Source organism: Perognathus longimembris, chromosome 24 (assembly GCF_023159225.1).
Source record: "Perognathus longimembris pacificus isolate PPM17 chromosome 24, ASM2315922v1, whole genome shotgun sequence".
In the NCBI taxonomy this organism is placed as follows: Eukaryota; Metazoa; Chordata; class Mammalia; order Rodentia; family Heteromyidae; genus Perognathus; species Perognathus longimembris.
The window spans coordinates 21,315,525-21,336,356 of record NC_063184.1 but is presented as its reverse complement, the minus strand read 5'-3'; the positions used below and the strand labels follow the sequence as shown (position 1 = coordinate 21,336,356).

Below are 20,832 nucleotides of genomic sequence, written 5' to 3'. Positions count from 1 at the left end.
CTTAGGAGTACTAAGGTTGGACTCAGAGCCTGGCCCTTGCTAGGAAAGGTCATACCTTCAGCCTTTCTTCAATAATCCAAGCGCTTCTTTATCTAATCATACAGTCACGGGCAGCATGAGTAACGAAGTGAACATTTCCTCATTTGTGATTGGCTATTGAGATTCCAGATCCAAACAACAGGACAGAATCTCTTGGGGTTATGAGTTGGTTATTCTACTTCTTGATTGATGATTGGTTGAATGATATGAGTGTTTGTTTTACAGTTTTTTTTATTCAAAGAAAGTGTCTAGTTTTAGCACATGTTTGTGCCAGGCCTTGTGGGAAGGTAGAGATGAAGTGGGTGGGGAGGTTGTGATGTGTGGTGCTTGCTCAGGAGTGAGGGCATTGTTTTCCAGCACAGGGAGACGGTGAAAATGTTGCCATTGATCTTTATTCTCTGACAACAGTGATTGAAAGCAGGCACAAGGCTATGTGGTGGTAGTAACTATAATCCTCGCTACTCAGGAAGCTGAGATCAGAGGATCTCGGATTTGAGCCAGCCCTGGCAGACAAATCTGCAAGATCTTATTTACAATGAACCATCAAAAATTAGTAATATGAATGCACCAGCTCTGTGAGGAAAAGGCACATAAGGAGAATGCTATGGCCTGAGTTCAAGCCTTAGCACCAGCAAAAAAAAAAAAAAAAAAAAAAAAAAAGGAAGAAAAGAAACATGTCTATTTTCTGAAAGGTGTACATTGAGTTAATGGATTCGTTAATAAATTGTATTCTGAAAAGGACTGAAAGATGGAGCCAGTTAACAGAGCAACTTTTCTTTGCCAGGGTGGATTTATTGCTCTAATTGGTCTGAAAATGAGAATTCATTCATTCAATAATGTTAATTGTGTGTCTACCAGGTGCCAGCTACAAATCTGTTACTCCCTCAGAGGAAATAATTTAATCTTATTGATCAGCTACCTCATATGGAATAATAGAAGCATGTTCTTTTGAGTCAGGTAGAGGATAGCTCATTAGGACGTTTTAATCATAGAAAAAGAAATGTGTAGTAATTATGTAGTAACTACTCAGTTACATACCACCCTTAATTACTAATGTTTAAAGACATGTTTAATATTAAAAAATCACGCCTGCATTAAGTTTTTTAAAAGAAAGACTTCCTCTTTCACTAGCAAGTATAGAGGAATATGTCATAGAGGGCTTCTAATCACTTTCCTAGTGGTGTTTCATTTTTGTATTTGTGTAGTCTCGAATACAAATATTTGTGTAGTGTCTTTTTGCATTTGTGTGGTACTTTGTGTGCGTTTGCAAATAGGTTGCATTTCTTCTCCAGAAGTTTCATTGTGAAAAAAAGAAGTGTCATTTAGGCTTTGGTTTCAGTATTTGCCATTACATTCCTTTCTTCATTGCTATTGGGTTTCCCTTTATGGAACATATTTTTACAATAAGGTAGAAGCATCCTAAGGTAGTTAACATTTTCTTGCAGGCAATAGAAACAGAGTACCTGCCCAAGGCTTTCACCTAATTTCCTTTTATGAGAGCTAAAGATCACAAGGGTGAAGCTACTAAGTGAAATTTAAGTAATTGTTGCAGGATTGACAGGTATTTAGAGGTTATGAGGGTGGCTCCCTGGGAAGAAAAGCAGTTTGGGATTTGTAACCTTGCCAAGAGGTTTACAAATCACTGTGCCTTCATCATGTTCCTCAGATTAATTTCTTAGCTAAGACTCAATTTTCTCATGTATAAAATGATTTGTGCCAGGCAACAGTGGCTCATGCCTATAATCCCACATACTCAAGAGGCTGAAATAAGAGAACCTCAGTTTGGAGTCAAACCAGACAGACAAATCTGAGAGACTCTTAGGTTCAGTCAACAAAAGTAGGAAGTGAAGGCATGGTTCAAGTGGTAGAGCACCAGGGATGAGTGAGCAAGAAGCCCCGAGTTGAAGTCCCAGTACTGGCACAAAATAAAATAATCAAATAAGTTCCTGTGTGATAGAGTCACTCAGGATGCCTATGCTCATAAAGAAGTATCAGACTTAACATTGAGCCTGAATTAATTTTATTTTGCTGGAGTATATCCAGCCTCTGTATAGGAAAGTTGAATGAGTATATGGCACATGCATATCATAAAGCCCCCAACGTCATTTGTATAAGGTTTTCTCCAAGTGAGATAGACAGCTACACTGTATTCTTATCCCAGATTATACTCAATTTTCTTTCCTATGTATTCCTGGAGGTTGAATATTTTATCTTTGTAAGAGACTATTTTCAGAATGCTTTTGTGTGCCCTAATGGATCCAATGCTGTGACAACTCTATTTCAACATTTTGCCTGCGCTTCATTTCCTACTGCCATCTCTCTGACTTGAGCCTCACTTCTCTTCTCTTCCTTGCTCTTTACTTTTCCTTTCCTCAAGGATGGGGGAAGCACTTATGATTCATCCTTATAATACATTGGTTGCTAGTTGCAGTTCTTTAAATGTGTTTTTGGTATTTCTCAGGAATAACCAGTGGCTTTTATTCTTTTTGAGAGCATGGAGGTTGGGTAGACATAGACTATTATTCTTTATTATAAATCAACAAGCATTTGTAGGAACAGATCAAGAGCTGGTTTACTTCTCAGAATCTAGAAGAAATCCTGCTCATCACCATGCTTTGGTATTGTTAAATTGCCTTCTCTATACACTTTCCTTTTCTTTTTTTGGCCAGTCCTAGGGCTTGAACTTAGGATCTAAGCACTGTCCCTGGCTTCTTGTTGCTCAAGGCTAGCACTCTACCACTTGAGCCACAGCGCCATTTCTAGCCTTTTTTCTATATGTGGTACTGAGGAATCGAACCTAGGGCTTCATGTATACGAGGCAAGCACTTTTCTTTTCTTTCTTTTTCTTTTCTTTTTTTTTTTTGCCAGCCCTGGGGCTTGAACTCAGGGCCTAAGCACTGTCTCTGGCTTCTGTTTTTGCTCGAGGTTAGTGCTCTGCCACTTGAGCTACAGCACCACTTCTGGCTTTTTTTTTTTTTTTTAATATATATGTGGTTCTGAGGAATTGAACCCATGTCTTTAGGTATGTGAGAGAAGCTTGCTACCAGTAGGCCATATTCCCAGCATCTGCCTTCTTTTCTTCAGACAGGCCCTTGCTTTTCTCAAAGCTTGAACAAGCTGGAGAAGTGGACAAGATAACAGAAGCCATATACTCAAATGGGATGACTATATCTCAAGCAGATCCTTATTGCCCCTGTTTTTAAGGATTGCCTTTGTAAGGGAAGGCAGTGAAGATTTTGATATCTATCCTACAAAATTTAAGAAAAGTGAGGGAGGGGCTGGGGATATAGCCTAGTGGCAAGAGTGCCTGCCTCGGATACACGAGGCCCTAGGTTCGATTCCCCAGCACCACATATACAGAAAACGGCCAGAAGCGGCGCTGTGGCTCAAGTGGCAGAGTGCTAGCCTTGAGCGGGAAGAAGCCAGGGACAGTGCTCAGGCCCTGAGTCCAAGGCCCAGGACTGGCCAAAAAAAAAAAAAAAAAGAAAGAAAAGTGAGGGAAGGGATGGGTCGAGAAGAAAGAGAATGGTAAAAGTGGTGATATTCATCAAGATACCTTGAATTCATAAATGTCTTTGTTGAATGGCAACTCTGCAGCTATTTAAAGACTAAAAGTATTTTTAAGACTAATGTATAGAGCAGTGAACAGGATTTATGTTCAGACTCGGGCGGAAGGAACAGAAGTTAAGAAGGGAATCATGTCTGTAAGAGCTGAGGTTGGGAGACACATAGGTGACGTGGAATATAAAGTTTGTGAATGGATAGAGGGACTTTGGATGGTATTGATAATGAGGATGATTTGGGCAATCTTAATAGCCAATACCAATGTCAATCTCAGAGCACACTCAAAGGGGCTGCGTGCTGCACTAAGTGAGCAGTGGTCTAGGCATTTTGCACATTCTAGCATTTGATTCGTTGAGACAGAGTCTTCCTGTGAAGCCCGACCACCTCATGGTGCTCCTGCCTCAGCGTCCCCAATTCTGGGATTTCAGCCATGTAACCACCATATCTGGTACAGAACCATTGGCTTTCACAGCAAGTCTATGAGGTGGTTAGCCACAATTATTTCCACTTTATGAATAAGGAATCTGATATTGCCAATCGCTTTTATTTAATTGTGATTATGACTACCAGCTTTCATCAGTCTTAACTACCAAGGAAGCAAAAGCCTTTACATTTTCTTGATATCAAACATTTCCAAGTTATATCCTATTGTATTTCTTAAACCAATTATGCTTCGTAATTTTTCGTAAATATTGCATTTTTAGACATTTTTATGTGTTTCTTTTTAAATGAAAAAATTTCTGAAAGCATTCTCCTCATAAAGACATAATATGATTACCAACAGCAACAACAACACAAGATATGAAAGCTTTCATAGTCTGGAATGTGGAGTAGCTTATTTGAACTTTTTTTTTTTCAAAAAATAATTTAGGTCAGCAGATTAGATTTTAATGGTTTCTTTTTTATATGATTAGAAACAACTGGCAAAACCCATCTTCAGAGGAAAAAAGTGGCCACAGTATCGAGTTTTTCCAAGTGCTTACATATTTGAATGTTATGTTTCATTTTTATTTACTTAGGTGATGATTCACAGATCAGAATTGCTTTCAGACAACTCTGATACCATGATCTTGCCAAACATTACAAATAAAATTGTGGATCACTGGCAAATATCACCCATAATATATTGGGGAGGAGATAACCCTTTGATGGAAATATACTTTAAATTGTATTGTATTATTGAAAGGAAAACCACAAATTCAGTTGATCATGCCCATTCTTCGGTAGTGGCAATTTGATTTGTTTGTAACTCTTATCATTTTTTTTTCTGCTGAGAAATAGGCTGTACTCTGTGACACCAAAGAAATAAATTATTTTGGAGGAAATAAGCATTACAAGGTATCTAAAGATGAGCATCAACTATTGTGATTAACGTTGAGAAACTGTGGATTCCTATGTCTATGCACATAGTCTGCAGTGACCGTTATTGGCTTATCTGTTTGTTAGCCTAAAAGATGGTCAGTAGGGAAAGTAAGGGCTGTGAATTTTCTAATTGGGGCCCTGTTTCAAGTGTGTATTTGCCCATCTCTTTTCTTCTCATTCTCAGATCTAGCTATGGATTAGTGTTAATAGTCCTGGTTTTCAGCATGGCTGTGAAACTTGATTCTTCACCTAGGAGGCCTTCCTTCCATGGCGGTATATGAGGTGTGGCTGTAAAGTGCGAGACAGGTTTCCTCTCTATGTACAGGATCTTGGGCATCGTCTGCCTCCTCGGTTGTGGGTGTTTCTTCTTGCAATGCGTGTGTGGATGAATCTGTGGAAGGATTCTCTGTAGCTCTTCCCTTTGTTTTTTTTTTTTTTTCTTCACAGCCTTTGGGGTATTTAGAATGAGTTCTAACTTTGCTCCCTCTTTTAGTTTTACAAATGCTTAAAGATGGAAGTCAGATATTCCACTTTGTCTCTGATCATGAGAAATGGTACTGATGTGTCAGGCCTTTTAAAATATGCTACACATACAATATATAGGTGTTTACATCAAAGATTGATGGTAACGTTTTATGTTCTGGCTACCGTGGGTGGCCGACTGTTGAATATGAAGTAAAAAGCATGGCATAGTTGGAATCAAGATAAAGATATGGGTGGTATGCCAAATTCTACTCCTCTAGCATTCCTGAAAACCACTCTCTTAAACAGGTCATTATTAATGATTGGACTTGATTACTACATACATCATAGATAGATATAGATATAGATTGGTAGATAGTGCAAGTGAATGAGAGACTGTAATGAAAAAGGTAAAGTTCTGATTTTTCCATCCATCATCTATCATTCTTCTATTGAAAAAGCAGTACTAGCTTTTGTTCTGTTTGAGTTCCTATCTAGTTATTGTGGTCTATAGAGGAAAGCAAACTCAGGCTCCAGTTTGTACTTTTTGTAGCCTTGGGCAAAATTATTTCCTTAGGTTGTAAGCATACCTTCCACATGTTTATGCTATGGGTTAAATAATTAATATAAGAAAAAGAGTTTAGGATTACCTCCATGATAGAGCACTTGTATGGCATGTATGAGGCCTGGGTTTAATCTCACAGACAGACAGGCAGGCAGACAGACAGCAGATATACTGTGTCCCTCCCTTCCTCCCTTCTTTCCTCCCTCTGATCTTTTCTTCTTTCTTCTTCTTTCTTCCTTACCCTCTTCTCTTTCTCCCTCTCCTTCCTCTTTCTCTGCTCATTTATATTAGCTTGCAAGGCCTCTCTAATGTCATAAGAGAATCCCACAGGCTACGTAGCTCTAGAGTTTGGTAATCCAAGAGCAAGTTGTCCTTAGGGTTCTTGCAGATCGTATCCCATCTGCCGCCTCTTCTATGGGTACTCCTCTGTGAGCATGCATCTCTCCAAGGTCTCTCTGTGTGTCCAGATATGATCTCATAAAGACACTGGTTGTATTTGATTAGGGCCCCCACTGAGAGTCTCATTTTAACTTAATTACCTCTTCAAAGATCCTCCTTCCAAAAACCAGTCTAAGGTATTGAGGGCCTAAACATGAGATTTGGTTTCACAATGGATTGAAACCCAATGTGAGGTGGTTGCTGAGTAGGGTCCTAGTGATGGAGAGCATCTATTAAAGATTACTGAACTGGATAGCAACACAAAAATGAACATTAGGAGAGTTACATACATACATTTTTATGTACCAATTTTTTGTATATTATACTAGAAAAAAATTAGTCACACTACTGGTATCATGATAATGAATACCTTTTCAAAGCATTTAAAGTGACCGTGTTAGTAACTCTTGACAATGGTTAGGTAGTTGAGGGATTTAGTAGCCTCATAGAACATCTGGAAGACTGTGTCATGTGACCCCTTCTCTGTGCTCTGCCTTCTGTGACAGTGTTGTAGGGTTGAGATGCCACATTCAAGCTGGCCTTGTGTAATTCCGTAGTCACTGAGCATCGTTCAGAGAACCTGAATATGCCTTTGGGTTGTTAAAATACTTCTTCCTTCTCACATTTCTTTTTAAATATTTTTGCCATTATTATTGTCTAAGCCACATTGGCTATCTTTATAAAGACAACATTCTTTCTTGAGATGTAATATAAAATTTCATTACAAAATATGTACTTGAGTTCCATTTCATAAAGTTAACTTCACATACTTCACAGACTTTGGAAATGCTTTGGCCAGTGAAGTTTTTGATCTTTGATTAAAATGTCAGGTAATAAAAATATGATGTGAGTTGAGATATATCTGAAATAAAAGCCAGGGTAGAGAATATGACTTTAGTTGCAACTTGGAAAAGTCTTGTGCATGCATTATTTATTATTTTTGAAATTCTTTAAAAGTGAAATCTTAAAAGGCCAAAGTGAAAGATCATTTGAAAATTAATTTTCAAAGCTTTAAATGTTAATTGAATTTGTCTACATGGTTTCCATGTCAAAGTAAAAGCTCGACGGTCTTTGAACTATTGTTTAAACTGGGGCTAGTGTCAACACATTGAATTATTGCATTTTTATAAGGACCAAGAAACACTTTTACTTCCCTAGTCCAGTCTGATAGGTTAAATTTTACTTTATTTTACTTTGTAGACACCGAGGGCCAGAAACTCAGTAAATATTTAAGATGGCAGTTTTATGCTGAGTATTTCATATTCATAATTCTACCCTTTAGGAGTAGATGCATGAGTATTGCAAATTTGAGACCAGTTTTGGTTAGATATGAAGGTTGAGTTAATTCTTGGCTACATAGTGAGACTCTCTCCAGAAAACAAAAGCAGCCAGGCTCAAGGGCTTGCACCTGTAATTCTACTTAGTTGGGTGGTGGAGATTTTAGACTGAGATCTCAGTCCAAGGCTAAACCCCAGCCAACAATTTAGGGAGAACTTATCTTAACCAATAATGTGGACATAGTGGTTGTACATCTGTCATTCCACATATTCCTAGCTATGTGGGAGGCATAATTAAGAGGATTACAGTCAGGTTGCCTTGGGTAAAGGCATGAGACCCTCTTTTAAAAATAACAAGAGGAAAAACAGGTCTGGGGTATTAGAGCAACTGCCTTGCAAGTGTGAGGCCCTGAGTTCAAACCCCAGTACCAAAGAGCAAACAAAGAAGACCAAAAAGAAGGTGGCTTTCTTCTTTAAAACAAAGGCAGTCAACCTAAGGAAGAGCCAAATTATGTTTTAATAAAAGGAATAGTCTATCGGAACCTACCAATTCTGAGTGAAATATCTCATTCTAATGGATGAACAACTACTGGTTTATCTGCACACTAGACTCTTTAAGGAATCTTTACCATTTCACATGGTTGTTTCTCCTATTCTTAATGTTAAGGAATCGTTTTAGAGACAATGTGGTGAATTTCTTTTATAGCCATGTGGTTTTGGAGTAGGTGTTAGTCATGTTACAACTTAACAGTAGTGAAAAATATTTGGCATTCTGAGGCAAATTAGGTTTTAGGGTCTGCTTTAATTTTAAAAACAAAAGCTTTACTGTTTCTAGCCAGAAAACCAAATATCTTGGAGTTCAAGATGGAAAATGTTTATAGTGTTGTATAGTTTTATTACTACAGACAGAAGGAAAACAGCTTATGCTGTACCTTTCAGCCAGTGAGAAATTCTAGACAGGCCAAGCATCTAGAGGTGTGCAAAGCTATTTTTTAGTTTAGTGAGAGTGGATGACAAAAGAAGATATCATGCCATTGTTTTTGTGAATCATGGTCTCTTCTAGCTTGGGCAGAATCGTAGAGTTGCCATTTTAGACCTTGTCTGTTAATTGTGGATTTTGTTTAGCCTATGAGATGTGAACATCTGTTTCCTGCTGGACCTCAGGTTGGGCTGCTAGAAGAAAAATTTTTTGATGCCTGTGCTAGCCTATTCATTGCCTTCACTTGTCTTTCCTAGTGTGTGTGTGTGTGTGTGTGTGTGTGTGTGTGTGTGTGTGTTGGTACTGAGGCTTGAACTCAGGATCTTGTCACTGTCCTTTAGCTTTTTCATTCACAGCTGATGCTTTACTGCTTGAGTTATACCTTCATTTCTAGCCCTTTGGTAGTTAATTGGAGATGAGAGTCTCACAGACTTTCTTTGGCAGGGCTGGTTTTGAACCAGAATCCTCAGATCTTAGCCTCTTGAGTAGGTAGGGTTACAGAGGTAAGCCACCATCACCTAACTGAAACTATTTTAAACCTTTTTTTTTCCTCTCAATTTGTGCAGATGTCTCCCCTGGCTAATTATTTTCACCGTGTATCTAAAATACTTTAGTTACCTTGTTTAAAGTCACTTAAATCATTTGTAATTTTATGTTATCTATTTCATATATTACAATACCAAGGTAAGCAGTCTTAAATGGAGTGTCCTTGTCACTCCTGTGATCAATACCTTAGTGTGTCTTCCTATTTACTACAGCATCGCTTCCTGTTGGTTCTCTGCATTCTTCCCTACCCTCTCTTTGTTATTTCCTCTGTTTTCCAACTTGCTTATTTAGCTTTATTTGGTGGTACGGAGGCTTGCTAGGCAGATACTCTACCACTGAGTTACTTTTCCAGCCCTTTTTGGCTGTTGCTGTTTTTCATTTAGCATCTTGTGTGTATGCCTGGAGCGGCCTAGATCACAATCCTTGTCTTTAACATTTCTCATCTAATGAGGTGAGGAAGATAGATAGGCATGTGCCACTGTGCCCAGCTATTGATTAATGAGGTCCCAAGATTACATCCAGGCGGAATGACAGTCACATGCCATATGTCCAGCTGTTGACTGAGATGGAGTCTGGCCTTTGTGCTTAGGCAGGCCTTGCCCTGCCAGCCTCCCAATCTCGGCTACCTGAGGAGATAGAATCACAGATGAGATTGATTGGTGCCCTGCTTATTCAACATATTTTTAAAATGCCAACAGGTGCCAGGAAACCTAATACAGACCCGAAGTTTGAGTGCTTTTCTGAAATAGTAGCAGTTCTGAATGGTCACTTCTTTCACGAGTCTTCCCTTTGCTGATGTGTCTTAGATCTTATCACGTTGCGTTGCTTACGGGGCATTTATAATCACTGTGGGTGTAGGCAGGAACCTTTCTTCTGCTGGATAGAGACTCCTTAGCCTGAAGTCTCATGCCCTGTGTCTGCCTCGTGAGTTTCCTTGCACCAGTCATCATATATTTTGTATTTGTCTTCATTGACTTGTCATTGATTCATGTCCTTTCCCTTTATCACTGCTTAACCCCACACCAGACCCGAACCTGTGTCTTCTGTGAACGCCCAGCACAGGACCTCAATATTAGTTAATCTGTTGAAGACAAAGGGGTTTTCTTTTTTTTTTCTGTGTTACATTACTTCCATGTCACATAGCCCACAGTGTTGACTGTCATCACTCATGAAGTCATGAAGAGTGCTTTCAAAAAACTATGGAAGGCTTCTTTCCTCAGATAAATCTGATCAGAATTCCAGTGTGGAAAAGAATCGGATCAAAGCAGATCGAAGCAGACAGGCTGTGCCTGAACGTCCCTCCCTCGGGGCTCCCCAGGTACCTGCAGAGTCCCCAGGGCCTCATGGTAACTCAGTTTGGGAATCCCATGGCTACTGTGGCAGGCCAGTAGTGTTTTTCCCACGTACTACCTGTAGTGAGCGATGTGTGTCTTTGGGAAAATGACTTGACTACTCTGAAACTTGGTTTCCTTCTTTTAAAATGAGAAAGTTGTTCATAGCATTCTATGTTTCTTTCTTTCTTTTTTTTTTTTTTTTTTGGCCAGTCCTGCGCCTTGGACTCAGGGCCTGAGCACTGTCCCTGGCTTCTTTTTGCTCAAGGCTAGCACTCTGCTACTTGAGCCACAGCACCACTTCTGGCCTTTTTCTGTATATGTGGTGCTGGGGAATTGAACCCAGGGCCTCATGTATAGGAGGCAAGCACTCTTGCCACTAGGTCATCTCCCCAGCCCCCCTATGTTTATTTCTTTAAATAAGAATATCTCTCTGTTTCATATGTATTCTGGTCTTTAATTCTCACTCAAGCTATGTATCCTTCCTGCCCTACACTTGTCTCTGCCTATGTTAATGCTAAATGTTCACCAAGACCACATCCACCTTCGGCTCAGCTAAGTAGTCTTCTGCACTGTCTCTGCCTTCTGCTTCCACTACATCATTGTCCTAAACCAGCACCACATCTGGAATGTGACACCTAGCACCCAGACATCCACTTCTGAAAGCTACTTACATTATACTGGAACACTATCTAGAATGTTTTTTATTGATGATTTTGACTAGCCCGACGTGCTTACATACAGAGATCTCATTCTTTGTATTTCTATGTATCTCCTCTCATTTACTGTCTATTTGTGGATCAGTTAAGCACCTGGGCAGTTGGTCATATAAAAGAAGAGGAAATTTTACTTTGGATATTGTTTGGTAGGATTGCAGCTAAAAAACAGACTGTATTTGCAATGAAAAGTTGGCAATCTGTTTAAATTTTTCTTTGTCTACTTAAAAAAAAATTAGACAAAAGAGCAAAGTCCTGTTCTTCAAGTCAGACATGTGGCTATACATGGGAATTCTGTATACCATTGGCCAAATGAAACCTTTCTGGCCCCTCTTTGTTGTCATTTTATGTTTTCAAGATAGTGTCTGTTTGAGTAGCCAAAGCTGACCTTAACCTTGCCCTCCTCTTGCCTCCACAATCCAAGTGCAGTGCTTATAGTTAGGTTGAACCACATTCAGCTTTAGGCTTCTTATTTTTAACTGGCCTTAGTGCCCCCCTTCCTCGTTGTTCTTGTGAGAATTAGATGAGCTAACATATATTAGAACCCTAGCTCATAGTGCACCCTCTACCAAGATTTGTCCCTTTTATGATATTTCTTATGACTTGAGAAATCTCAAGTACACTCACTAGGTGTGGGTGGTAGTAATGATGTTAGAGATCTAGCTATTCAGACTCCATGTAAATCCATTTATTTTCTGGCCCAGGCTATAGTACATATTTCACATTGAAGGTTTTTTTTTTTAACAGTTCAGTGAACAAATATTTTTAATATATTTTTAAGCTGATATATAAAAACATTAAATACATGTCCATGACATAACAATGTAATATTTGATGCAGATATACATTATGTATTGTTGCAGTCAAATAAAACACGTTTAAGTTTCTTCTTTTTTTTTTTAGTTCTATGTTGGGTTATATTTTTCTTTCTTCTTTTATTATATTATTTTATTATTTACTTATTTATTTAGCCAGTCCTGGGGCTTTGGACTCAAGGCCTGAGCACTGTCCCTGGCTTCTTTTTGCTCAAGGCTAGCACTCTGCCACTTGAGCCACAGCGCCACTTCTGGCCATTTTCTGTATATGTGTGCTGGGGAATTGAACTCAGGGCTTCATGTATATGAGGTAAGCACTCTTTGCCACTAGGCCATATCCCCAGCCCCTTTTTATTTTATTTTTGACAGTCATAGCTGAAGGAAGTCCTAGTGGGGACACCCTGTGCATGGCTGAGATGAAGGCCTACAAAGAGAAGAGATGGAAGGGAGGGAAATACAGGGAGCGGGTGGATGAGTGGCTGTGTGCTAGGTTATATTTTTCTACAAACTAATTTTCTCCTAGCTTAAATCGTTGATATACATTAAAACAAAAATATGAAGACTTTGTTTTAAGCGGATTAAATTTTGTGAGACTGGTTTATTCTAAATTTCTCTGGCTGGACAGCGTAAGTGTTCTTGCTAGTAAGTGTGTTTCAAAGAAAATACATTTGGGTTTAGACTAAAAGAGTCATTTGTGCATGTGTGTTCTCATATTTACACATCGGTGTGGGCATATTGATATGATAAACACATCTTAGAGCACTCAAGGCTCTGATCAGAACATAAAGCAATGGCCCTTTGATCCAACAATGGGACATTTGTAGAATTAGAAAACACAAAGAAACACTGGAAATCGAGTTCCTGGGCACACAGGGAAAGCATTAGCCAACAAAGCACTTAGAGAATAGACATGCGACCACACAGTTGTAGGAAAAAAAACAACAAAAAAAAACTTTGACTCTCTCTTTCAATCCAAAGTCTTGGCTTTGGACTACCTTAGTTTAAATATTGACTTTTGAAATAGGATGAAAGTTGATATATTCCATGTTGCAATATCTTTCTCACCACATGTTAAGTGGCAATAACACAGCTTTGTTGGAAAACTAGTACTGTACTGTGTCTGATTTATTGGTCTGGTAATTTTTCTTGTTCTGGGAATACATTGTATGAGAACACATGTTGAAACTAAAATTAACTTCAAACCTACCTAGGTAAAAGTGAGAATTCTCATATAACTGACTTATAAATATTTAGATTAAAACGATATTTCAATGGGTAAGTCTGGTGACCTTCCTCAAAAAAGTACCTGAATAATAAAAAAATACAATGTAGAAATAAAAAAGTAATATCAGGAGTAATTATAATGTATAATAGTTCAGTTTTAACAAGAAATAGAACACTTTACCCATAGAGGGAAATATTATAAACTTTTTGCTATAAGCAATTTCAGATATAGATGTGCTTATTCAATGTGTAATAAAATTTAACTTTCAAGTGGGTCACAATGGGTAATCCATTGATTAGTTGGATGTTCTTTAAGTAATGAACTCTTTATATTGCAGCCTATGGAAATTCTTCAACTACCTGGGTATTTTCAGAAATTTTACTTGGCTATCTATAGGAAGCATAAATGTTCTCAACTGAGTTTATGGCTTAGCTTTCATGCTTGAATTTCTTTTTCTTCATTGTACATGTAAAAGTTTAAGACCTGAAATTTGACAATAACTTTAGATTATTCACATTTGTTTTACTTGAAATGGAAATGGTAGATTTATGCTGGGAAAAGTTAGGAAACACAGCTATTGGGGTTCTGGAAGAAAGTGAGAGCCCTTGGAGAAGTAGAGGTCATCCTGTAATGGAAAGAACAAGTGGAAACAGGATAATGAAATGAGTGGGGATCCATGACAAAATACCTCCAATGTTACAGTCAAGGTCTGAAAATTTCCAGAGAACTAAAGTCGTAGAATGAAGGGGTAGTTTCTTCATCTTTCTCAACAAGACTATGCCCGTGTGGATTCTTTATAAACTTCTAAACTCTCTTCTAAGTAGATCTAGAGACATTTTTCTGTCTTGGGGGTAATGATGAAAAGTATTTGAACTAAGACAACTGCATGGAGATCTCTAGTTTTGCCAGCACCATGTGTTGAAGAGGCCGTCTTTCTTCTAGCCTGTTTTTGGCTTGTTTCTGGGTTGTCTATTCTGTTCCATTGGTCTTCTGGCCTGTTTGTCTGCCAGTACCAAGAGGTTTTCATTACTATGGCTCTGTAGTAGAGTTTGAAGTTTGGCATTGTTTATCTCTCCAGCACTATTCTACAGACATCCAGAGCTCTTGGGAAAGCAGGAGACTGTAACAGACACAGCCCTGTTTCCACAGAGAATATTATTAGTCACATTGATGGTAAAGTGACTTTCTATAGTTGCATTTCTTATTAGTTTCATTGTACTATAGTACTTTTTATTTGCAAGAGTTTTTACCCAGACATAAGAGGTTTTTCGATTAAATGATAAAACAAAAGCATATTCTATTCTGATCATACTGCTATAAGAGCTTAAAACAAAACAGTTTCAGAAATGTATTTATTTATTCTGAAAGAATGGTCATTGTTTTAGATCCCTGGAGGGTATTTCTCAAAGGATAGTGGTAATAACAAACTTTTCCAAGTTATGCACATACAAACTATACATATAACTGTACGTTCAGAAACATTGTATTTTTTTTGTATATTCCTGGAATCTTTCCAGACAGTATTACTTAGTCCTACTGCGTGGTTTATTATGCTTCCTGTGATCAGAAAGGACCAGAGCTAAAGAGATTAGACTTTGAGGGTGATTGTGAACTCACCTGCCTCAGTTTCCTTCTTCTCTGGAGCGCAATATCCACTGCGCTTCTACAGGAAGAATATCAATGCACTGCTGTGGGTCTAATGGGCAATTAGTGGGTTTAAAAAAATAAAATGGCAAATTGAAGGAAGTTATTTTCATGGGCCATTTTTAATTTTTCAATGCAAATGATCTATTAAGTTCCAGGCAAAATATTTTTCTTGAAAAAAAATTAAGCAACCTACTTAACCAGGCATTTGAATGCACACTGCTAATTCAGCCACGAGAATGTTAGTCGGGGAGAATATTGGAGAAGTCACAAACCCAAAGTGACTGGACTTCTTAATTTAGTCTTAGCTTTGATCCTTTTGCTAAAACCCCAGGGCTGCTCTTGGGATGGATGGGGACCTGGCACAACTTTGGGCTCTGCTGCTGCAAACCCCTCTTGGATCCATTCTGTGGAAAGTCAGTGATTTTATTTTGTCGTATTTATTTTACGTTTCCCACTGCTGCAGTGAGGTTCTTGTGCCCTTGTTCTGCATTCCCCAGCGTTGGCCATATATTTTGGGGTTCTACTCCACCCAGCTTCTCCTGGACTATTCTGCCTGAAGATCCTGTTTTTGCCTATGGCTTTTGGCTGGATCCTCCAGAGGGTTTTCTGACAGGGATAGTTCATCGGCACTCATGCCCTGGGTCTTATGGGTGTGCTAGGCCCCTCCAATCACTGCACTGAAGCCTGGCACTGACACACTTGCTCGTTCAATGGTCTGCAGTTGCTAGGCTACTAAATTGGGTGTTCAATCTGGCCAAAGCCCCAAAGCCTTGGTTTTAGCATTGAATAATACTCTCCGAATATTTGTAGCCCATTACAAAGCTTTTTTATATTATTTTTCCATTTTTCTCTACAAAGTCTGATTTCTTAGCAATATCTTGTCCTACATTCTTGCTGAAGTAGCTGGGTGAACATAGCAGAGATCTTTCTCTGCTTTATTTTCTCCTTAGCATTTGCCATTACTATATGTTGTGCATCTGAATCATGTGTACATACTGCAACGGTATAAGGTCTAACTGGGAAGGATATTACATTGGCTATGTTAGGCTCTTTATGTTCAGTTCTTATAACAGTGCCTGGGGCATAGAATAAACATTTGTAGACTGAAGTAGTGTTAAAGTATTAATGACCATGGTATTCTAAATGCCCCTTCTTCTTTATATGTATAAACAGTCAAAAAATAGTTTAAAATATTTCTGTATTTTCTACTCTGAAGTACAAATCACTTAGTTATTTGTAAGCAAGGATTTTTTTTTGCCAGTCCTGGGCTTGAACTCTGGGGCTAAGAGCTACCCCTGAACTTTTGTGCTCAAGGCTAGTGATCTACCACATGAACCAGAGCTCCACTTTTGGCTTTGTGTGCATGTGTGAACACACGTGTGTGTGGGTGTGTGTGATTAATCAGAGAAAAGTGTCTCATAGACTTTCCTGTCAAGGCTGACTTTGAACCTCAATCCGTAGACCTCAGCCTCTTGAGTAGCTAGGATTGCAGGTATGAGCCACTGGTGCCGAGCCAGGATTATTATTTTTTTCATTATTACTATGTATAAGTTTTATTTTGTACAGTCCCTTAAGTCTCATTTTCTGTGTGCATCATTAATTCATTCAAATTAATTATACCACATGTAATTAATCATAAGACACAAGTCTCAATACTTTCCAAAATAGTTGTGTAGTTGCTGAATTTAGTATGGGTTAATTTCATCATATGAAAACTGACATGTTTTCTTCTCAGTACGACATAAAATTGTTTTGCAGGAACATAAATGATGTTTTAGTTTTAATTTTAGGATCTTGTTTCAAAGTTGCAGATCAATTTTGAGAATCATTAAATTTTTATTGTTTAGGGTAATATGCACCTTTTAGAACGCTGGAAAAATCTTAAATAAAAATTCCACGATTGTCTTCCTTTATGTGTTTTAAGCACATCCATTACATTAATATGCACTGGCCACAAGTGAGAGATTCTAAGGCACTACTTCCCAGTTTGCATGGGCAGGTAACCCTTCCCCTCTCACTTTGACAAATGGAACCAACTCCCTTGTGGAGATTCAGTTTTCAGACCCAACAAGGCTGCTCCCTACATAGGTCCAACATAGGTTTGGTCCTCATTGGGTTTCTGGTTTTAAGGATCCTTGATGCTGAGTGAGAACAGATTTAAAAATCAATTCAGATGTTTCTGATATGTGACCTGCATGGAAGTTATATATACTTTTCATCTCTAGTAAACCAGAGGTGCTCTCCAGAGGCCTATTCAGTGTTTTTTTTTAACCCCTCAGAATATTAGAATCATATGCTGAACACATGCATGTGAGAATTTAGAATATGGCTTCCAGTTAGGAAGATATTTTATTTAGACCCCCAAATTGTGTAGGCCTCCATCATAGTACTTGTGAAATGAAAGAATTAGATCATGATAAACAAAAATAAATGTGTTAAAGAGTGGGTAAGTTGAGAATATTTTTGTGGTTAGGGCTCACTTTTGTCTATGGTATGATTATTATTTTTTTTTAGCAATTTAAAGGTTTGGTTTATGTTTTCAGGCAATTTGTACTCTCTTATGGTCCCAATGAATAATATTCAACAAGAATATTTACCTTCTAGTAACATAGTCCTTATAACTGAACCTCTCACAATGAAACTCCTAGAGGCTCATTGGCTTCTACTAACAATCCTACATTTATGGGCAGATAGATGGGGGTGTGTGTGTGTGTGTGTGTGTGTGTGTGTGTGTGTGTGTGTGTGTGTGTGTGAAAGAGAAATGAGCTCGCTGGGAGATGTCCAGGTTCATGTTCATTAATTTGGTCTTACTCTTCATAGTTGGGTCTTTCCTAGAAGTAGAATATCCTCCTCTAGATAACGAGTCTACTAACATGGTAATTGGGGATTTCAAGAAAGTGAATTCTAATGAATAAAATGTGAGGTGTTTCCAGTTTTATGATCTGACCTTGGAAGCTGTGAAAGATCACATTTGTGATGGTCTAAAACATACTTCTCAATGGGAGGGTCTTCAAGGCAAATTGTAAGAACATTTGGAATGGTGACAGCCTTGTAGCTGTCTTCACAAACGCAAATCTGCCATACTTCTTTATATTCATTCTTTACTAGTTAACTCTGAAGTTCATAGGCTATAGGTCTAAAGGCTTTATGTTTCAGGCCCCCTTAAACTTAACTAAACGTGTGATTTCTACTCTTAATTTTGCTGTTTAGCAATTTTCTATTTATATCATTTAATGGTATTCTAAATTTGATGTTTTTCTCTTGGCAAAGTTAAAATTTTGGTTACGGGTGGTTCATGTTTTAAGTGAGATCAGGTTCTCAGGAAGGCTTGAATGTATGAATGGTAATAGTTTTAACTGGCTAGTTATTGAACCTTTCTGTTTTTCTAAGAAAAGAGGAAAAATGTCTTTTAAAATGAAGATTATTGACAAAACTCTTCCTAAAAAAATCTAGTGGTGCAACAGTATTGGCAGATTTTCCCTGTGATTCTTAAAATTGAGCTTGTAAAATATCAAAGACCATATGGCTGAATTTCATCATATGAACAATGAAAATTTTCCTTCAAGCAATGAGTGTGCAGTTAGCCAGGATCTATTTTCTGCCCGCTGTGCCTGTTGAGTCGATGTTTTGTCATTCCATATGTGGGGCATGTGGGCTGTGGACCATTTTTGGCTAATGTGAGTGTTTAGTCTGCCTGGTTGGACCCTCTTATTGCCTTGGGCTCCTCCTGGCTTTCATCTCTTGTGCTGTCCTGCTAAGTTTTGGGAGAGAACCCAGCATCCAAGGAAAGAACCATGGAACAGAAAGCTGTCACCTGTGGGAAACATGGACAAATCTTCTAGGGAATGGGGTAGAGAGCAGGTTCCTGGCATCAAAGGTGACAGGAAATGAATGGGGGAAAGAAATACCAAACTACACATCATCACATTTCCCTATAATTATTGGGCTTAAGACACCATACTTCGTTGGGCCAATCTACCTGGCAACTAACAATGAAAATTCAGACATGACCAAATTGGAAAGCAGTGTCTCTCAGCGAGTCCAAGTTTATTACCTATAATTTGAAGGATGTTGTAAGAATTCAGGCAAACGTGTGGTTATGGTAGAAGTTAGGGCATAGCCATAGTTTGTCTCCGTAATTCACCCTATCATTCCACTATGATGTCCTATAAATCTTAGCAAGGTGTTTAGTGAATTGGTAGATAGGTCTCATTTTAATTGCATACATTTTAAAGACGATTGACCTGTCTTTCAAACAAAGTAGTAAAATTCTGAAAAATAGATCTCATTCTCTAGGCCTCAGTTCCAAGGGCTGTTTCAAGCTTTTCAGGAAAAGCTTTTCTTAACCTTCCCTCCCCAGCCCCCCATCAAAAGCTTTCTCTTCTGCAGCATTATGATACTACTCTGGGATGAGATATTATCTCATACATGGGTCAGTTGTTGGCTTCCCTTTAGAACATGATGTTCATGGGGAGCAAGAACTGGAATATCTGGTTTGCTATCACATTCCCAAGTCTTACAACCAAGCCTGTCACATCACAGTTGGAGTATTTTCTGAATAAAGGACCAAGAATGCTGATAGGCATATGATAATGGGTAATATATACACTTCTATCTCCCATCTCCAAAAAATATATACCACTAAAGGCTGTAGTAGTGAAGTCATGCTTAGAATCACTGTTATTACCAGACTGGCCAAGGCCACAGTCTGTTACCAGTTTTGTTTAAAAATATCCTATATTTGAAATCTTCATGTATTTCCTAGCTAACTAATCTATGTTAAGAATTCAGGTATGGCCACAGAACATCATGAGATCTTTGTCTTTTCAGGGTTGTGTGCTCCTGTCCTGGCCATTGCCTGTTGGTGTGTTGTGACCTGGGCAGCCATGCATCTGTCTCCCCAGCCTCACCGAGAACAGGGGTTGGGCCTGTAGTGCCAAGCTTGTAACACCCAGCAAGTGTTTATTGAGTGAAAGCATAAAAGAAGTACAAAGAATCCCCACAAGAAACCCTTAGAACTGCTAATTAAAATTACAGAATGGATTTGTCAGGATTATAAGTAAGTCGAAGTAGTTTTTAATAGAATCAAGCTATAAAGGAGGAGATATCCTAAGCCAACTGGGAGAGTGTGATGTTATACATACTTAGGAAATTAAGAAAGCATCATTGGTGCCGATAAGTCTGGGCACTAGCTTCCAACTGCTACGTGACTTGTCATCCCAACAAGGTTTTCATCACTCACTTGGGACCTTTTTAGACATAATTTACCCTTTTTGATAAACTTTTCCATAGCTGCTATTCAGATAGATGCATTTTCCAGTAACACGTGGTATGAATTTTAAAGTTTAGCTTTTAATTGATATTGGTTGCCAGTAATCACATTCATTAGTGTACTTTGAACTTTGTTGTTCTACCCATAAGAAAATGCAGTAATCTTTGGGCACATAAATATTTAAAGTTCTCTGTATATGCTGTGTAGTTCTATGAATACGATTAGAATCACTTGAGCACTAAAAGCCTGTTTAGAACTACTCCAGAAGATTGTATTCCACTTCCAAATCTTGACAGCCCTCATGTGAATAGTATTACCTGATAGCTAGATGAAAAGAATACTACAATTGAAATGGACACCTGTCATTGTCTTATTATTTATCACAAAATGGCTATAATAAAGACAAGTGGGTGATCAGAACAGAAATGCTAGCTATGTCTCACAGAATCAGATTGAAACTATTATTGACAATGTGGTTGCAATGTGTCTGATGAAAATCCAGGAATTGTATGTGCTTTCCCTTTAGTTTTTAGGAGCAAAGTTCGACCAATCAAACTGTTTGTCATATTTCTAAGAAGAGCTCAAGCAAGCAAA

The 20,832-nt window shown here is 38.3% G+C and overlaps 1 protein-coding gene and 1 long non-coding RNA gene across 7 annotated transcripts in view; one reads left to right on the top strand and one right to left on the bottom strand.

The window, feature by feature from the left end:
- Window positions 1-4,378, bottom strand: part of LOC125341656 — a 30,386-nt gene extending 26,008 nt beyond the window's left edge. Inside the window, exon 1 of the long non-coding RNA XR_007209037.1 lies at window positions 4,369-4,378. This is a non-coding gene — a long non-coding RNA (uncharacterized LOC125341656). The remainder of the gene's footprint in view (window positions 1-4,368) is intronic.
- Window positions 1-20,832, top strand: part of Bmpr1b (bone morphogenetic protein receptor type 1B) — a 277,367-nt gene that overhangs the window by 130,961 nt on the left and 125,574 nt on the right. The gene's annotated exons all lie outside the window — the stretch shown is intronic.